Consider the following 21385-nt stretch of genomic DNA (forward strand, 5'->3'; position numbering starts at 1 on the left):
GATCTTTCATTTGGAACATATTTCTGTTTCTCTCTCTCTCTTTTTTTTTTGTTTTTGCTTGACTCTGTGTTGGTTGCTTTGCATTAGGTGACAGCCACCTCTTGTCTTAAAGGGTTAGCTGGCCTTGTGTAGTTGATGAACCTTATTGTTCATCCTTGCCCTAGCTCTTGCGTGTCTCAAACCTTCCTGATTTCCAAGCAGCCTAGTTTATTTTTAGTAGCTTCCAGTAGTTGAGGGCGTGCCAAGACCTGTCAGTGTCCCAGAGGGGAGGATCTCAGTCTGTACCGAGATTCAGGCCACCAGGAAACCAGACCCCCAGGCAGCAGCTTTTAAAGAATGCAAATATATGCAATCCTGTGGGACTGCGAGGGTAAATTGCTGGCCACCGAGTCAGGTGATTTGGAGGTGTCTGCGGGAGGGGGCGCCAGTCTCAGAAATCAGGGCCCCAGACAGTGTATAAGCTCCCCTGTTGGAGGCAGAGGGAAAGGGCAAGCATGGTGTTCCAGCCTTAGTCCCAGATGGCTCCCGCGCAGCCTGCAGAGGCCGGGCAAACCTGAGGCTGCCCGCAGGGCCCAAGCTCCGGGAGCGGCCCGTAGACCTCTCTCCCTGGGAGGCCGTGGGCTTCAGTCGGCTGGCCGTGCAGCGCCCGATGTGGGGACGCCTGCCAGGCAATCAAGGGGCATCCCTTGGGTGGCAACCCCAAAACTGGGTTACCCGGGGTTGAACCGGAGCATCAGCAACGCTAAAGGCTGTGCCCGGGAGCTCCCGGCCCAGGGCGAGCCTGGAGCCAGTGACACCGGCTGCAGCCCGGCAGGGGGACGCAGGGTCGGCACCCGCCGGAAAACACCAAGGCAAGAAGATGAAGTAGAAAGAAAAAAAAGAAAGAAAGGAGAAAAGAGAGAGCGAGAGATGGTGCCCTCCAACTTCAGCAAAGCAGAGGGCGGGCAGGAAACTGGCACCTGCCAGCCGCCGTCCGGGGGCGCTTCCCGCAGGCCCCGCCCCTCAGGCCGTGCTTTAAAATGAACAAATGCGCCTCTTTCACCTGAAGTCCAGCCGCACTTCAGAGCTGCCTCTGCGCCGGGCCGTGGGCAGGTGAGTCTGCGTGCCAGCCCGCCAAGAGGCCGCTCCTCAGTTCTCCATGGACCCGCGGGGCCCCTGGGGGCGAGCCCACTTGGGCGTCAAAGCCAAAGGCTTGGTGGACCCATATTTCAGGAGCTGGTCCCAAAAGTTGGGGTGCCTGCTGTGGGCACCCCACATTTTGCTCCTCAGGGAGAAGTTCTGATTTTTGAGCTCCCTCCCGTCGGTGGGTCCCCGTGCCAGGGTGGGGTTATGGAGAGGTTGGGTCTCAGCCTTTCTTACCTGCTGCAGGTGGTTCTTTCATTTATGCCGTGTGGAGGGATGCGCCGCCAGTTTTCAGGGTTTGTTATTTTTCCAGAGGAAATTGTTCCATATATAGCTGTAGACTTGGTGTGTCTGGGAAGAGATGACGCAGGGTTGTGTTGACATCTTGAATCAAACCCTCTAAGGCATTCTCATCTGATAAAAACAAGGAGCGCACTGAGGGGCCCACAGTCTGATTTAGTATTTATAAGTTACAGGAGGAAAGGAAGGCGTCTGTGAAGGTCGACAGGGCTGCGTCGTTCTTACGGTGATGATACAGACTTGAACAAAGATGGGGTTGGTCATGTAGTTTTCTGTGGGAAAAGCATTGCAGGCAAAGGTTGCAGTTGCCAAAGTGTGGCTGGCGTTTCAGAGAGACACAGAAAGGAGGCCGGTGTGGCCATGGCAGGAAGAGTGACGGGGCCACAGGGAGAGCAACGGTCAGGCTGGGAGCAGGTACGCAGACCCTGTGGGGTCTCACAGACCACCTGAAGGACTTTGAACTTTTACTCTGGATTGAAAGGCATTCCGGGCTTTTGAGGAGGAGGGTTCAGGGCTCATGTTTTAAAAGGAACATTGGCCTTTGTGAGGAGGCAGAGGTAGGATAGCAAAAGCTGGAGCAGAGAAGACAGTTTAGGCATATTGAAATAATCCAGTCCCTGCACTGAGTGTGGTAACTGTAGAAGTGGTGATGAGTACTTAGAATCTGGAAATATTTCGAGGGTAGAGTTGCTAGAATGTGCTAATGGGATGTGAGAGAGGAGTGAGTGAGTAAAGACTCCCGTGACAAGGCCTGTGTAAATGGAAGGAAGAATCATTGACAGAGCTTCAGCACAGGGTGGGGAGAGATTGCCCCAAGGAGTTGAGGGTTTGCTTTGGGGCCTGTTAACATCTAAGTGAAATGACCAGAAAGTGGTTAGGGATACGAGTCCTGAGATTACAGAAGAGGTCCTGGCTGGACCTCTAACCTGTCAGCTAACATGGCATTTAAAGCCAGGAATCAGTGAGGGCACCACTGCAGATACTAGCAGTAAATGAGAAGCCTTCTCCAGCTTTTCTCATCCACAGCTTCATCATGCTCAAGGTCTACCTGGGGGAAAAAGACAGGGATGTATAGACTATCAACTTAGTTTGGCTTCTGTTTGCCATAGGGCTTTATGAATCAGGTTATCTCTGTTGGCTGAGAAAGGTAAATTGAAACTCCCTGTAAGTTTTGCATAAAACAAAATTTAGGTATTAGTTTGATAAACATCTTTTACGTAATTTTGCAATAATAATACTTGCTGTGCATTTGAAAGAGTCCAGGGAGTTTTGGAAAGTGGATATGGCAGTGAGAAAAAGGTGGGTGGAGCTAAACATCTAGGAACATTTGTATGAAACATCATTGACATAAATGCTATATGCTATGAATTCTTAATGAAAACAAATTAAAAAATACATAATTTTCCATCAATTCTGTATATGTAATGGGAGGGGGGAGAGTTTTAATGGTAGCATAAAATGTTTAGGAGAGAGACATAAGGAAAGTATCTTACAATACTACTGACCATTGAAATGGCTGTCCAAGCAGACTTTGGAATAACCCTCATAGAAGTGCTGTTTATTTTTGATCAGTCCTCTCTCTCAGCATTGACAAGGCACAATTCTGCCTTGAGCCTTTTGACTGTGAGTTCCTTTGCATGTTATTAAAATTTCTTTCATTTGCACAGCTTTATTTTGAACTAAATTTATAGTTATTTCCTGTTTGTAAAACTGAAACTCATTTTGCCTTAGGACCTGCTTAGTAAGAAAGTTTGTTTTCTAGAGAACTGTATATACTAATACGAAAGAATTTATATCACAAGGAAACAAGGTGAATATTAGTCCAAAATCCTTGAGATGTTGTAGTATTATTATAAATATTCTGTAAGTGGATAATATTATCACAGGGTTAAGATGCTTTATGTATCATTAGACATAATCATGTATCATGGCTACCAATTCCAAAATAGACTATGTGGATAATTTTTTTGATACCTTTCCTTAATCTGTGCTGGTTGCCCTTACCAGCTTTAAATATTAGTGCCTCAGATTTTGTCTCTGTAGCCTGAAGAAGTCTTTTAAGTATGCTCTGCATTTTGTTTGTTTTATTATTCAAGGTTTCTAACAGCTCTCTTAGGGAGTACTATATCCCAGAAGATGTTGTGGGAGTTCATTTAGATGAGTTTAGCCAAGTCTGTTGCATGTTTTACTAGGATGAACATTTTGAAGAAGTCTGTTTTCTTACTTTTCCTTTCAAGCATCTCCTCACAAGGATGTGGAGAGTGCCAAACTATCAAATCAGGAAGACAGATGCTTGATCTGTTTTGAAATAAGCATACCAAACCGGTTCACTCTATTTTCTGTGAAAAAGAAAAGGAAGTTAGAAAGATACTTGTCATAAGGAAGTTATGTAAATTGTCTTTAAAAGTGGCTTTCCTTGATGAAAAGTTTGAGTTCCCACTTAGTAACTAAACTTATATGAGAATTTACTCTGAAGATAAGAAGACAGAAAACAATTAAAAGAATGGATGAGGAAAGGCCTGGGAACAATTCAATAGAAAAGTGTGAGTCAAAATTTAAATAGGCCTTTCCCAAAAAAGTAAAGTGTGTGGCCAAGTCATATATGAAACAATGTTTAACCTCATTAACATTTATTCAAAGTAAAGATAACAATGAGCTAATATTTCACATCAGATAGGCAAATAGTTTTTATTAAAGACTGTTTTAATATTCACTGTTGGAGAGACTATGGATCATTATGCCGCTAAAGGACTATGTATTGGTAAAATAATTTTGAAAGCAGTTTGGCATAATCACGTAAAGAATATTCACATGCTCTACCACCTAATGATTTCTTTTCTAAATACTCACCGTGGAAACACTTGTGGAGGTCAGAACTAGAAAGTTACACAAAAAGATTTATATGTATGTTACAACTAAAAACTCAGACATCACACAAATGTTCATTACAGAATTTGGACAAATATATTACATAGCAATGGAAATGAATAAGCCACAACTCTATGGATAAATCTCACAAACATAATGTTGAAAAAATAAGTATAATCATAGAAGATTATATATGGTATGATGTAACTTTTATTCATATTTTAGTAAAGATATATAAAACTATATTTGTAGGCTGATATATATGTATGTACATTAAAGAATAGCAAGGGAATGATTAATAAAATCAAAATTCAAGGGATGAGAAAGTGATTTGAAATGCAGATAGGGCTATTTGTAATGCAATTTTTTAGTATGAATGGTAGTATAAATGACCGAGTTTATTTGTATTTTAAAAAGTGTTTTTTATATACATTGTGTCTTAATTAGCTTTTGCTGTGTGTAAGAATACCTTCACATTTTAGTGGGTTACAACAGTGATTTATTCACTCACAATTCTGTGGATCAGCAATTTGGACTCGGCTCAGCTACGCCTGTGGTACTACCGATCTTGCTTGAACTCAGTCCTGCAGCTGTAGGCAGTTTACGCATCTGCTGGGACTTGGTGGTCTGAGATGGCCTCCTTCATGTTTGGCAGCTGGTGCAGCTCTTGGTCGGTGTTAGCTGTCAAGAGTGATGGGGTAGCTTGGCCACTTGTCTCCAGTAGGCAAGCCCAGGCTTATTTCTATACTAGTGGGCACAGGATTCCTAGAAGTTAGAAAGCACAGCCTGATGGGCAAGCCCTTTTCAGGGTCTTTTATCACATTTGCTATTGCCCCATGAACCAAAGTAAGTCATGTGACTAAGCCTAGCATCCATGTGGAATGTAAATGAGGATACATAGGCAGGAACAAATTGGGGGTTTTTACTGCAACTATCTATCATATTCAATTTTATATATGATTGTATATATTCAATATTGCATAATAAAATTCTTAATAAAAAATGTGATTAGCACATACAGAGAAATAAAGGTAAAGAGTTCTGGATGTTTAATGGAGGAAGGGTTATTCTGGCTGAAGCACTCAAGTGAAGCTCTCTAGCAGAGGAAGCATTTGATATAAAATGATATGTAGCCTTAAGGTTTGGAGAAGTAGGAATGAGTTACAATCTGACAGTATATAAGTATATAAGTATATAAGTATATAAGTATATAAGCTTGAAGCAAGAAGGGGGAAGACTAAAGAGCTATTTTTTATTGTTCAATTTGTTTTGAAAACAGTAAGGTTTTAAATGGCAGCCTTGGAAATAGTAACCTAAGGTAGGAAGGCATCAGATAGCATAGGGACTTGAATCATAGGACAAAGCGTGTGAAACTCATTTTTGGGGAGTAATTAAAATAATTGAAAAATATTTAAGGGAATGCTACAAAAAAACTTAAGAATTTTGTGTCTCCCCCAAATCCCTTATCTCCATCTTGAATGCATAACTGCCCGGTTGGAAACCATATCTCCCAGTCCAACTTGCGTCTAGTTCTGGCCTCGTAAAGAAGTTTTCAGTGAGGAATTGGAGTGGGGGCGATGTGCGTAACATTTTACTCATTTGGATCAAGGAAGTTGATTGCTCTGGGCTCCTCCTTCCCTACCCTTCAAGTGGAATGCTGGTGTGTGGGGTTTTTCAGCAGGAATCCAGAGAGAGATAGGGAGGGACTGTATTTGGAGTTCTCTTTTTTACAGAACTTAGCCATTATGTTAACTACTGTAAGGTATCAGGCAGCGGTATCAAAGAAACCCATCTAGAAGGCTAATAAAAATATCAGGGAGAAAGAATATCAGAGAGTATTTTATATGCATATCAATTCTCATATATTGGTGAAGGCTGCCTGAGAGACTACTTGTTGAGAAAGGTTTTCTGGCGAGTTTATACACCGTTTAAAAAAAAAGGAGGGGCTGAAATCCGTTAGCAATGCCACTGCTTTAGTTCCAGCCCTTATTATTTCTCATTACTCTTGTGAATACTTCCTAACAAGCCTCCATCTTCATTCTTGTGTGTGAAAAATCAACTAAGGATTAGGTAAGTTTTGTCACCAGAATAATTTGTCCAAAATATAACTGATGATGTCATCCTGTTGCTTAAAACAGTTGAATTATTCCCCATCTCCTAGAGAATAAAATCCTAGGTCCTTAACATGCCATACAAAGAGCCCTGAATGTTGTGGAGTCTGTTTCCTTGTTTTTAATTAGGAATAATAACAAGTTATCTAATGCCTCTTTTGATATTGGTAATAATATTTTCAAATAATATAATGTAGACTTGGCACAAAGAGAGAAATTAGTAAGGGGTAGCTATAATTCTTGTGAGAAAAGAGTCCTGAGCAAACTGTCAAAAATTACCATGGGGTATGAGTGTAGGAAGCAAGGAGTTATAAAGGAGAACGGGCTAGCTCGTTCACTGCATACAAACTGGCCTTACACAAAACTATTTTATCCATGGACCACAAAATAAAATCTATTTTAAATAGCACAATATCTTTAAGATGATTTCTAAATCAAGAATCTGATCACATTTCCTGAGTTTCTGCATTTATCAGCATATAATGGTACTCGGAAGATAAATATTCCTCTGGCATCCTGTACATGTTCTTAGAACTCTCCTTCTATGTCCTTGAGAGCCCAAGTCCATGTTAAACTGTTCAGTGAAAAGAACATACAAATGATCCTTTAGTTCCTTCCCATAAACCTACCTGATACTTGAGATATAAAAATTATTTGGCGATAGACTTGTGCTTTGCCGGACATTCACAAAAAGATGTGTGAAATGGTAGGAAATCAGAAAAGTCTGATGTAATTTTATTCATGATTATTATTAGGATTAAAAATTATAAGCTGATTATAAAAACTCTGATGTTAGAATCTAAACAATTTCAAGGAGAAGGGCTTATTATTCAGATAATGGTGAATAAATATCCAAATGTGTTCAAACTGAAAGTGCTGAAACTGATGAGGTTTGCTCATCATTGTTTTCCTCTGTCATATCAGGTGTATATGGCTCATAACACAGAAACAAAGAATTTAAGAACAAATGGGATGATAACAATAAAGTGAACGATTTAGAGAGAAGAGATTAAATAAAAAGTTTACTGTAGCTGCAATTTAGAGAATGGGTGGGAGGCAGGAAGGAAGCCCAGGTAGGAGAGCGGCCATTCCCCACATTCCTTATCCCCTGCTACCTGATGTCCACATTCACGCTGCTGACACTGAGCGCTACGAGGACGCTCAAGGGCTGGCCTGCTGCCCTCGGAAGGCGTGGGGTCAGAGCCAGGGCCGCGCCACCGGTGTTCTTCATGGCGGTGGTGGTGGTGGCTGTTGCACACCCACCTTGTTTCAGGTCCTGGGAGAGGCTGGCCAAGGGAAGAGTGAAGGGTGCAGGCGGGAGTATTCCCACAGGTTTTTGTAAGCAGTGATCTAGTTTCACTAAAAATAGTAAACAATAAACACAGCCAACACAGTTTTTTCTTTAAGAATGAACCTCGGATACCACATTCCCCTGTCTCTTTTCTGAATAGGCAGTTTGAAAGAAGTGTTTTCTGGGTGGTGTCTTGATGGATCAAGAGAGATTTGATTATATTAAAATTATTTGTGACTGGCCAAGTGATACATAGTATTATATATTTTAAAAGCAAATGAAAACCACTAATAACAATGTGATGACTCTTGGGACCCGATAAAGAAAGAAGCCATCGGAGATGCTGAGGCGGACTCCTGTGTGTTGGGCAGTGAACGTGGTGGAGGTTGAGGGGGCGGTGTAATGGTTGGCTGGATTTATAGATCTGGTTATTCAGCCTACCCTGCACCCACATCCTTTGTCACTGGACTTTGAAGCTCCTCTCACTCAAAGGGTGAGGTGTATTTCTCTATTCCTTGCCTATGAACATGACCATGTAACTTACTTTGCCTAATGGAAGATTGGTGGGTGTGATATGAAAAACGCATTGGAAAGCACTTATCTGATTGGGCTTTCTCTATTGCACCTTTCCCAATTCCGTGAGGGTATGTTGAAGCTAGCCTGCTGTTCCACAGGAAGGATGGGAGCTAAGGACCCCAGTCGCATGAAAGGACCCAATCAAGATCAGCAGAGCTGCTAAATTTTGCCCAGCTTAGATTAGCTGACCGACAGGTACCCTGAAGACTTGGGAGTAAATCCATGCTTATTCCCATATGCTGCTGAGACTTTTGTTTTTCGTCGGTGTACAGCATCATGTGGATTTAGCTTACTGATACCGAGTGTAAACATATGTGGAGTTTTGTTCCAAGGGCTCTCTTCTCTTTTTTCTGTGGTGAAAGACACTTGGTTGACACAACAAAAGCCGTGAGTATGGGTGTCATTATGCTCTTTTTCTTAGAAATGTTAGTTTTGAGCAGGGGCAGAAATCTGCTTTATACAGCTTATTTCTAGAATGAATATAAATGCCCAGTATCTCTCATGTATTTGTTATTTTTCCATGGGAATTTAACTCAAGACCTTCTCTTAGGATCATTTTCCGTATCACATTATGATAAGAACAAAAGAATCCGGTTAATTTTTGCCATACATGTCAAATAATTTTTAATATGGTTACCAAATCATGAAGATAATTAGTGTTATATTCTTTAAGCAAACAGTTTTTACTTACAGTTGGAATTATTTTCACAATTTCTTTTCCTTTAATTTTGTAGACAATAAATATATATAGTACATCATATGCTTTATTTCCCACTAGTCCTGTTTTCAGTTAAGAACAACTGATGCATTTCTTTTGGAAGTTTCCTAATTGTCACTCTGGGAAGCTGAAGGCCAAGTTATATTCAAAAAATAATAATAAAATTTCCCCCTTATTTTGCATCAAGAAAATAATTACTTAGTGATGACCCCCCCCAAAAAAAGGATACTTCATAGTTTAATTACATGGTAGAAGGGTCCTGATATCTCCTGCCAGCTGATATATTCTGTTCTATGATCATCTGTTTAGCTGTTGGTCTTGTTCCTTATATGTTCCAATTAACACAAAATAATTTTTTGACACAAATTGTTAATCATTTATCCTCTAGTGGGACACATATGGTTTAAAAAATCATTTTGTAAATCTTTATAACTGGAAACTTTTCCAAAGGAGCATACTATGGTGAGTAAAATATATCAGAAAATATTCACTGTGTTATGTCATTCAAGGCTGATCTTGAAAAACATGGTAGAGTAGAAACACTACATTGCTCTTCACCTGTCCCTATCCCTCTTCCTCAATATGTCCTCCTTGGAATACTGTACCAATTCTAGTAACTTCTCTCCCTGGGGTTTGGAAGGCTCATTTCCATCAAGAGTCCAGTTTAGACAGGGCTGCATGGGTTCTTGATGCCAGAAACACTTTTGTCTCTCCCTTTGCTCTATTTAAACAACCAAATACCATACACTACTGGGTACCATTTCGTTTGGTCCTGTTTTCATTATATTTAATGTATGGGAAGTGATAAGGATGCTGTCACTATCTTAATATCTCATTATAACTCAAGCAATATATTTCAGTTTCAGCAGATTAAAGTCTTCCTCTGTAGATACAAACTGCAGCTATAATGTGAAAGGGAATCATTTGATAACAGGGATTACAGAAACTATTGAGTGAGGAAGGTGCTTTTGCATAGGAAGGTCATTTGGTGGCACTTACCATCCTTTCCTTGTCCAGGGTTCAGCTTTCAAGGACTTACCTCTCTAACATTGGCCTTGGACTTCTGGCTATATTGTCCCTCACAAAAGTCCAAGAAGTGGCATTTTGTCTGACATTTTCTATGACAAAAATCATTAGCGACAATAACAATAAATAATCCCTAAAACAGCAGCAGTGATGATAAAACTATTGAGACTTGGTTTAAAATTCTGTATTCCATATAAAACTAATGAAAAGGAGTTCAGCAAAAATCTGTTCTTAGCAGCCTTTATATTAGCAGAGGAAAAAAATACTGCATATGCTGAACAGAAGGTGTTAAAAACAATGCAAGAAGAACAATAAAATATTGACAACTGGTTCATGTATCCACTTTATCAAGCATTTCAGTTTAATTTAGGTGAAGATTTTTTACAAATAATATGCTAAGATTTAAAATTTTGATTGGAATAGTTCTGCCTTAAGAAAGGGATTAACCTAATTACAATCACAGTTTCTCACCTGGATTTTAGCATATCTAACTGAATTGATAAACCAGCGTTCTAAAGCTGATTTATAAACATTTTGTTAGGACACTAAAACCTCAATGTTACCCTAAAATCTTTGGATACAATTTCAACTCCAGGGAAATTAAGTGTAAGTGCTTTGGATTTAAGGTTTAACCTTGAATATCTTCAAAGAAAATGCTTATAATCAAAGAAATATAAATTTTAAGTTCTCAGTCACACTAAAAAGATATAATCTGAGCTTTGGTTAATTGGCATATAAGTGGGTATAGTTTATAAGGTTGATAAATAGCTTTATTTTCTCAGTGGGATCCTTATCAACAATTATACATCTAGGATTGTATAAAGCCTTAATATGAAAAATCAGTTTGAAACCTCATCTCCTGTACTAAAGGGTGTTTTGAATTCTCACGATTCAATCATCCGAGTTCTATATTAACTTAATATGAGTAAAATCAAAGATGGGTGAAATAATAAACAGCTGGTTAAATCTATACACATTTAAGTACCACATTGATCTGATGAAATAGGCAATTACTTTTTCATATGGTGAAGATGGTGCATAACATACTTTTCTGCAAAAGCTGATGGATACCTCTTTGTGGAATCAGGAAGAATGTGCTACTGGGAACAAATCTGGTTCCTAGATCGGATATTTTATTGTCCCATATTTTGAAGGTAATTATTTAGCCAAACACAGTATCTCTTGAGCCACTTTATCTTTAATGATCTAATTGCCAGAACTGTAGTTTTATCAGCTTTAGCCTAGTGAGGGTTGAAGCATTTAATATATTTAATGTATTAAATATTTTATATTCCTTAAATGTATGTCTATCTTCTATTTAGCATTTTATATCTGTCCTATAGTATGAGACTATGAATTTCCTGAGTTCCCTGAAGGCAAAGATTATATATTTGTTTAGTATTATCCCTGTTATTTCTAGCAAGTATCCATGGGCCAATATATCATAGACATCATTCAAACATTAATGAGTAGATCAAAGAAAGGAAGAATGAAACAATCCAGTTTTGCTTTTTTCACTTATTAGGTAAAAGGCACAGGTTTAGACTTCAGGATGTGTGTTACTGGAATTATTCTTTGAGCTTATTATTTAGTATTTAAATCTGTGGGATTTTTTCCTGTAAACTTTCCAAATCCAGAATTAATCTTTCACCGCTGAGTCTCATTTCTTGATGCCATTTATACTGTTCCCTCACAGTTCTCCAGATCTTTGCCTCCAAAGAGCAATTGATGACTCATGACCTTGGATAATACCTTCAATCAGGTACCATCACTTCATGTTGAGAGCTGCTTGATTCCCATCTTAATATTAATATTAATGAGACTTTCATTGTCTTCCACCCTCTTTCAGTCAGCTGACCAATGTCACATTCCTCAAAATTTTTCTGAAAGCCCTTTCCTGCGATCCATTTGCTATGTTGTCCAAACCTTAATGTGGCAAGTAAGAGAAACTGAATATGTCTTAATCGGAAAAGGACTTCTATAGATAGAAGACTAGACTTAGGGTCATAGAGAATCAATTGATCGCTGGAGATCTAGGCTTGGAAAACAGACAGTTAGAAAGGTATGACCTCTCAGGAATCCTGAACACGTGGCAGAGTTTCTAACAAGGAGGTCAGGTGAAAAGAAGCACAGTGAACAATGTCAGTGTTTGTCCAAGAACCGTTTTCTACAGTTTTGTGTTTTCCTCATCCTAGCAGAGCCAGAAATACCTGAGAGCTTAACTGCATCTACATCAGCAGGGGCCCGTATCTCGGTGTGCAAGCTTCAGGACCCCTGCCACAGAGGGGCGCCTCGGAGATGCTTCTTGCCCTCCTGCGTGCCCCTGTGGGATCGGGAGGTGCCCTCAGTCGGGTTTGGATGGAGACTTTACCCCTGCTTGACGTTAGTTTCCTATGGCAGCTGTAACAAACCACCACAGTGTCAGGGGCTTAAACCTACACAAACTACCCAAAATCGATTCCTTTGAGCTAGTGCAGTGCTGGAGGCTCTAAGAGAGAATTGGTTCCTTGTCTGTTGTAGATTCTAGGATCTGCCTTCATTTCTTAGCTTGTGGGCCCTTCCTTCATCTTCAAAGCCAGCGAGGTTGAATTTTCAAATCTCTGTCTCTGAACTGCCTTTCTCTTTCATATGTAAGGGTTCTTGTGGTTACTTCTGGGCCACCTGGATAATCCAGGATAATCTCCGTCACGAGATCCTTAACTTAATCAATGGGTAAGGTTCCTTTCACCATTTAAGATAATGTATTCCTAGGTTTGGAGATTAGGGTGTAAGAGGTCTTCTTTACTGGGTGCGGAGTGGTGTTATTTTGCCTATGTACTGGCATCTCTCCCTTCTGTCCTTCCTACTTGCGTACTAGTTTTCCCTAGAAGCATTTCTTCAATAAATCACTTGCACAGGAATCATTGCCTAAGGATATGTTTCTGACAAAATGATCAAATACAGGGCATTTGACAACAAAAATTTCCAAATATCTATCAAAGTGAAGGTCTGTAATTGACTCAGGGAAGCTTCTTCTAGTTTACATGTTTACCTTTCCTCTTACCTATGGTTTCATTGAAATTATTGGGACCGACATTTTAAATAAAGAATCAAAGCACAATAGCATTGGAAAACAGGAAATAGAGCTACCAGTTGAACAGAAAGTTTAAACAAACGCTGGAAGCTAAAAAGCAGGTGGGATGGAATTAATGGAGAAAACAGAGCCGAAGAATCTAAGCCAAGATTCCAGAAGTGAGAGCAATCAATCCTAATGGAACCCATGAGAAACTCTTAAAGATCAGTGACAATACAAAGACTAGGAGAGGGTCCTGGGAGTCATCAGGGAAATCAATTAATTAAATAACTGCTTTAGTAATAGCTGGGTCTGGAGAGACCGATTCCCTCTCCCGCCTCCTCTGCCACATATGCAGATGATACGAATGAAAGCAGTAGTATTTGCCTCCAGGCTAGAACCTAGCAGTTGTCTGGGGAGGTATTCTAGAATTAGTTTGGGTCTGTGAGTAACTCCAGACTTTTTACATCAGACACTGAGAAAATATTAAAGAGAGACAGAAAAGAAGAAAACAAAGTTCCAGCAGGTAGTGAATTGCAGTAAATTACTTCATCTCCATTGCAAAAGTCTCTTTAACTCCATAATTGAAGGAATCTCTAGCCTGCCTGTTCTATATCTAAGAATTCTACAATGGTATCCATCCGTTGACACAACCCCACTAATAGAAACCCATAGTTGCCTCCCTCATTCAAGGGAGAAGCTCTTGGGAAAAGAGACAACCAGAGAGAATGAATATCCATAAATCTACTTTGTACTTTTTGTATAAATGTGAACTAAGAAACCACGGTCAACACATACTTGGAAAACACACACCCACACAAACATAAATAGAAGGAAGAAAATGCATCCATTAACTCCAGAGGAATCAAGAATGATATGGGAAACTAAGATTAGTGACAATACAAAGACTACAAGAGGGTCCTGGGAATCATTAGGGAAATCAGTTAATTAAATAACTGTTTTAGTAATAGCTGTCTCTGGAGAGACCGATTCCCTCTCCCTCCTCCTCTGCCACATGTGCAGATGATAATGACTAGTTTTCTAAAAATTAGAAATTTTTAATTTCTAACAGTTATATTCCCAGGTTTCTCAAATTTTTTACTGTTGACATTTTGAGCCAGATAATTTTTCTAGGGGATATTTTAGGATATTTTGTAACATCCCTGACCTATGCCCAGTCACTCTCAGTAGCAGCACTCATAACTATGACAAGCAAAAATATCTCCAGATACTGTCAGTTGTCCTCTGGGAGGCTAGTTCACTTAAGAAACTCTGGGAGTATTCAGAGATTATAATATAAAAATAAAAATACATTTTTACTAAAGAATGAACAATTAGAAATCAGGACAGAAAATATAAGAAATAAGTATTTAGAACCATGAGAAAGCTGTGTTGTCTTTTATGACCTACCCTTGACATTCAGGTAGCACTTCTGTTTTCATAGGCATGTGACATTCAAAGGGAGGGGGCAAGCCTTCCACATCTTAATGAGACATTGTCAAGTAACACAGAGAAGACAAGTAGTGATTCTACAGCATCTTACTACGCTGATGGACAGTGACTGTAATGGGGTTTGTGGGGGGGACTTGGTGAGGGGGGGAGCCTAGTAAACATAATGTTCTTCATGTAATTGTAGATTATTGATACCGAAATAAAAAATAATAATAAGACAAGGTCCATATTTAAAAATTACAGCCATTTATTTCATCCCAAACAACAAATATTCATTGGTCTCTAACTGAATGCTTGTCATGTCCTAAGGTCAGGATATTTTAGATACAATCACAGAGCTAGGCCAAAGGTTAGCATTTATTTGGCCTAATCACTTCATTTTTGCAGTGGGAGGCTGTGTACAAGGAAAGGTGCCTGCTTTGCCCAGCACCCACAAATTTTGGTAGTAAAATTGTTATAAGTACAGTTTTAAAGGTGCCCCCCAAGCTTCCCTTCTCTGAGTTATTTAATCAAACCCTAATGTAGGCACTACTGTTGAGGGACTTTGCAGGTGGAATTAAGGTTGCTAGTCAGGTGACTTCAAAATACGGAGCTTATCCTGGATCATCTGGGAGGGCCTGGTTTAGTTACACAAACTCTTAGCAAAGATGAAGACAGAAGAGCCAGACAGAGATGTACAGCAGAAAAGGGAGGCTGGAGAGATGAGGCAGGCAGGCGGGTAACATTGTGAAGGACTTGACCTGTGTTGCTGGCTTTGAAGATGGAGGAAGGAGGGCAGGAGCCAGAGAATATGACTGGCCTCTTGAAGCTGAGGTGACCACCAGCAAGAAAATAAGGAACCTCAGTCCTAGAACCAGAGGTAACAACCTGAGTGAGCCTGGAAACAGATTCTTCCCCAGAACTTCCTGGCAGAAGCCTATCCTGCTGACATTTTATTATAGCCTGAACTCAGAGAAACCAGCCAATCCATTCTAGACTTCTGACTTACAGATCTTGAAGATCATACATTTTTGTCGCTTTAATCTGCTTACTTCATGTTACATAATTTGTTACAGTAATAATAGCAAAGGAATATAGCCTCTAAAACTGGAACCAGGTTCTTCTGACGCTTCATTTTGTTCTCCTTTCAATGGACAAAACTTTGAAGAGACAGTTGTCACTCACAGAGTTTACAATTTAGTTTGGTGGAAAAAAACCCCACATATATATCAGAAAAGAAAATACCAAATGTGAAACCAATAGTCCTTTACATGCCAGGCTTTCTCTAGGTCACATCTCAAAAGACTTTCCCTAGGTCACCCCAAAGCCAGCCTTGGACAGCAGCACCCTATGGGTGACCACTCACACTCCCTCTCTGCTTTGCTTTTATGTCTGCTTTTCCCACTCTAGTTTCTATGCATCTATGTTCCAATATGTTTCCTATTCCCCTGATGTTGACTAACTTCTAGAACTTAGTAAATTTCTTGACTCTTAAACTTCCCTTATTTCAGTATCTCCTCCAGCCCTTGGTAAAGACTTGCTCTCTCTGCCTGTCCTCTGGGATCCAATTCCCTCCCAAGTGTGAATATTTGGTCTGTGCAACAAGTTTGATTAAAGCTTCTCTTTTACAATTACGGCCAACATTCTTCAAAAATGGAATGGCTGGATTACAGAATGAGATTTTAAATAAATCGAATATTTCTCAGACAAGTTAGGTTTTCATTTGTGCAACTGGCGTTTTTTAAACAGAGTCACACTGTATAGATCATAGACACTGCCGTATATGCTTCAGGGCAATCTATTTTGGCATGATTTATAGTCATGTCTACATTTTAGTACTGTGATTCTGCGTAAATGTGCAAAAGTAAATATATCGTGTGATTTAAAGTAATCAGTCTTCCAAGTTTAAAAGTGAAAAACTAATTTTTTGAAGCAAAAATCTGTGCATTGTTTAAATTCTCACAATGATAATGCTGTGTATATAGAAATAGGAAGTTGCTATGGGTTTTATTAAAAACTAGTTAATAAATAACTCAAAAAAGCTAAGAAAAGAGGTGTTAAATGTGTGGGACTCTGCTATGTTTGAAAAGAATGCTGCATCTCCCAGCTTTTAGAAATAACTTTATGCCTCCCTCTCTCCACTAATAAGCTTCACTTTGTTAAGTATCCTACCCTAGTCCCAGTCTATATTTATATTAGTAATATAGATGTATTATTAATAACACATGCACAGGAAAGAAGGCTGTGTGGAAAGCAGTTTTTAAAAAGTACAAGTGTGTGGTCCAAAAATGTGTACAACATTAGTTATTTTTCTCTCTCTTGTCCCATTTCTCCCCCCCACCCTCCACCCCCTTCCTCCTTCTCCTGTTACAGAATTCCTTAGAGGAAGTTCAAAGGTAAAGGAGTGTCTGGCACTTCCTCCTAACTCTTGGTGATTTCATGGTCATTTATATGTTACACCTGCATTAATTTCAAGTAATTTAATCACTTAGAAGGGGAGCAAAATGTCATTCATTCCTTATTATTAGAGACATTTTCCTTGGTTCTGATGCTTCTTTAGATGTAAATAGACTTCTTCCTTCGACCTCTTTTCCCAAGGAACAAAATAAGATATACAGAAAACCAAAAATTACTTCCTCCCCTTGTAATGTGAAAAAGTTCCATGAGAATAAGGAGTTAGGATTTTGCAGAATCTATATTAATGCATTTGGACTGGGTCCCAGTCAATAGCATAAAGATTCCAAAGCATTATGGTCCGACCCCTTGTTTTTGTGTTTATTTCTCCCCGCTCCACTCCACCCCAGTAAATCACATGGTTGAGACTGAATGAAATAACTCATTGTTTTTCCATGTGAAATTGCACCCATCAAAAATTTTCTGGTACTTAAAAAACTTTAAGGTGGTTTGCTATCCATACTAAGAAGTAATATTTCACTGATACCCATTCTGGTTAGTTACCTAGATAACTGATAATTTTTGAAGTAATAAAGATGATCTATTATTTGTAATTTGTTTCAGGATTTTATTCAACTAAAAGGTTATTTTAACTGAACTCTTTGGGTTAATAAAGTACCTGATCTTAGGAATATTGCAGGTAATTAACATTTTCATTGCTAAATTCATATAGAAGCATCCTTGCTAGAAGCATGGCAACTATATAAAAGAATGAGACTGATTTGTAAATGTCAAATTATATTTGGAATGAATATTACCAATCAAAAATTATATTATTTGAGTAACTTCAGCAGTAAAAAATGAATACTGTGTAAGAATGTATTTTCTTTAGAATAGTAGACTAAGAGAACTGGAATTCAAATTTGGAGCATAAAATTGATGGTCAAATTTATAATGCTGTTTGAGGTAAAATTAAGAGATGAGAATGATTTTGTTTTGTGATTGGTGAACTAACCCTAGAGATATTTAACACCATGATTTTAAAGATAAAGATTCTTAAGACTGATACTACAGAGGGCAACATACAATTGTGCAGGGTCTATGAATTCTTTTGATACGATTAACTTAAGGCAACATTTATAGTTTTTTATATTATAGTCATTTTTAGACAAGTCAAACTATAAAACCTTTTCCTTCCTCGAAAAATGCACGTGGAATAGAATTTACCTCTCAATTTAGAACATATGTTTTTAATATAAACAAATGACATAGTTCTACATGGGTAAATAATTTAACTATTTAGAACTCATTTCCTTTACTTTAGCTGCAAACAGCTCACTGGATTACATCGGTACAATTATAGCTCTTCCCCTTGATTCCTTTCTCTGCATGCACATTTAACAACAGAAATGTTGTAATATAGCATTTCCTAGAGTATTATTGCGAAGAAAACCACTTCCATAGGACATTAATGTGTGTTCGAGAAAAAAAAACTTTGACCTCTATATTTGAGAAAAACTGAAAGAAATTTAAATAGGCTTATTTACTGTAGGAATTCTGAGAGCCTTTTAATGGGCTGATGTGCACTTTGGGTTTCTGGTAAGGAAATGTGGTATTATACATCACTGAAGAATATTTGGCAGTGGATCTTTTACCATAGAGACTTTCAAGGTAAACACATAAACACTTAAAAATCATTGTGGTAAAAATAACGATACTTAAAAATCAAATGAAACTTATATAAGAAAGAGAGAGAGACCAGGAGAAAGAAGGCCTGAGTCAGCCTGAGGAAGATGGGAAATTTTATTCAATGAGTGATGTATCTGCTGACTATCAAAACATTTGGCAGAGAAAAGAAAGAAGACTTTTCACATAGACAAATATAAGTGTCTTTGCAAAGTTTGAAACAACAAAGGGCCTACTTCCACAGTTACAAAGTTCATGTATTAAGAACTATTCATCCGTCTTAATTCATTTCCCTTCTGTTTAGAAATTGAACCATTCATATAGTCAGTGTAATAAACTATTTAATAACTGTAATGTCAAATACTGAGAAACCAGTTAACATTTGCAACCTCCATGCAAGTGATTAGAAACTCAGGTTGAAGGAAGAACCAAATTATTTGAATATTCAGAACGATTACCTAACAAAGCTGATATAAGAGCACACATTTGTATAATTAAAGACATGAAACTTCAATACTTGTGTAGGTAACCTGATGACCGATATTGGTCTTCTTGCCATATGTTTAAGGCTAAGGGCAAGAAATCTAAATTTAGTATTTCATGTGATAGGAAGATTTTTAGACCATTGATCTCCAAGATTTAAAAAATCATGCACTCTTCCCATTTAAATTTTGAAGCATGAACATATAATGTATGTATATTTATATATAAATGATACACATGAATCACCAGAAGAGCAAACAATAAACATGTAGTGCACAAAACACACAATTAAAAATGAAATAAATTAATGTTTAAAATAATTAAATACACATTTAGAAAGTGAAATACATTGGTATGTTTACGATTTTGAATAAATTGATGAACTTATTTGAATAAATTGAAGTAATATTTTTATGAATTTTTAGTTTATGAACTTTAATGGTAGAAACCATTTTATTCAAAATTAATATTATAGTAAGTATAATTTATTTTGTTATTTTTAGATTTAAAAAAAATTATGTGTGAAACAGCAATTTGAAGGTCTGTTCTGATTTTAAGTGTTTTTTTTTTTTCCCAAGCTTGGTTGTGAACCTGTCAGCTAGAAGAAATAACTCAGTGATATACAGATCCAAAATCCTTGCTCTAATTTAGCTAGTCAATTTCTGTTTTCTTTGGTGTCAGTTGATTTGTTTTGCAAACCATTTTAAAGTTGTATCATTTTAACAAATTTAGTGAATTGGTTAAGTACCCACTGAAAGTCTTCATTTTGAATGTTTTAAAAAGAGTAAAAAAAAACCTTTCTAACAAGTGTTTTTTATATATGCGTATATAGCATTTGTAAGTAACTCATTATTTTTTATGCTCTATTATTTTCCCTTTGTTAGGACCTTTTTTTTAATTGAAATTTAGTTGATATACAGTATTATATTTGTTTCAGGTGTACAACATAGTGATTCAACAATTATATATATTACTAAATGTTCACCATAAGTATAGTTACCATTTTTCATCGTACAAAGATACTACAGTATTATTGACTATTTTCCTTATGCTGAATTTCATCTCCATGACTAATTTTTCTTATAATTGGAATTTTATACCTCTCTATCCCTTTTGCACATCCTCTATCCCCTCTCCTATGGCAACCAGCAGACTATTGTCCATGTTTATGAGTCTGTTTCATTTGTTAGTTCTTTTTTTTTTTTAGATTCTACATGTAAGTAGTGAAATGATATGGTATTTGTCTTTCTCTGACTTATTTCACTTAACATAATACCCTGTGGGTCCATCCATGTCACAAAGGCAAAATTTCATTATTTTTTATGGCTGAGTTATATTCTATTGTGTATATCTGTACCACATCTTCTGTATCCAGTCATAATTTGATGGACACTGGTTGCTTCTATATCTTGGTTATTTTAAATAATGCTGCCCAAAACACAGGAGTACATGTATCTTTTTGAATTTGTGATTATACTTTCTTTGGGTACATTCACTAAAGTAGAATTGCTGAGTCATATAGCATTTCTATTTTTAATTTTTTGAGAAACATCCATACTGCTTTTCATAGTGACTGCACCAATTTACATGTTCACCAGCAATGTATGAGAGTCCCCTTTTCTCCACATCCTTGCCAACCCTTGTTATTTCTTGTCTTTTTGCGAATAGCCATTCTAATAGCTGTGAGGTGATGTCTCATTGTGGTTTTGATTTGCATTTCCCTGATAATTAGTGATATTAAGCATCTTTTCGTGTGTCTGTTGGCCATCTGTATGTCTTTTTTGGAGAAATGTCTATTAAGATCCTCTGCCCATTTTTTAATAGCATTATTTGTTTTAATTAGGTTTTGACCTGTATGAGTTTTTAAAATATATTTTGGATATTAGTCCCTTATTCAATATATAATTTGCAAATGTCTTCTTCCATTCAGTAGGTTGTCTTTTCATTTTTCTGGTGTTTCCTTTGCTGAGCAGAAGCTTTTTAGTTTGATGTAGTCCCACTTGTTCATTTTTGTTTTTGTTTTCCTTGCTGGGAGATGTATCCAGAAAGAAATTACTGATGCCCATATTCAAGAGTTTACAGGCTATGTTTTCTGCTAGAAGCCTTATGGTATCAGGCCTTATATTTAGTTATTTAATGCATTTTGAATTTGTTTTTGATGTACATTATTTTTTACCACATCTTATAATGATAAAAACATTTTCTAATATTAATTTTTAAAATTCTCTCTCACGTTCTTTTTATAAACATTATCTTGAAGGTCACAAAAATACATTTTCTTTATCTTGAAGATCCCCACCACCCACTCCACACGTCTTTGACATATA

At 37.8% G+C, this 21385-nt stretch overlaps 1 protein-coding gene across 2 annotated transcripts in view; it reads left to right on the forward strand.

Annotated features, from left to right (window-relative positions):
• Nucleotides 1-236: 236 nt before the first annotated feature.
• HMGCLL1 (3-hydroxy-3-methylglutaryl-CoA lyase like 1) overlaps nt 237-21385 on the forward strand; it is a 310746-nt gene continuing 289597 nt past the window's right edge. The window contains exon 1 of one of the 2 annotated variants that reach the window (XM_073224138.1): nt 237-1092. The gene's annotated coding sequence lies outside the window, so the exon portion shown is untranslated. The remainder of the gene's footprint in view (nt 1093-21385) is intronic. The other variant, XM_073224137.1, reaches the window with a different exon arrangement.

Source organism: Manis javanica, chromosome 16, assembly GCF_040802235.1.
Source record: "Manis javanica isolate MJ-LG chromosome 16, MJ_LKY, whole genome shotgun sequence".
In the NCBI taxonomy this organism is placed as follows: Eukaryota; Metazoa; Chordata; class Mammalia; order Pholidota; family Manidae; genus Manis; species Manis javanica.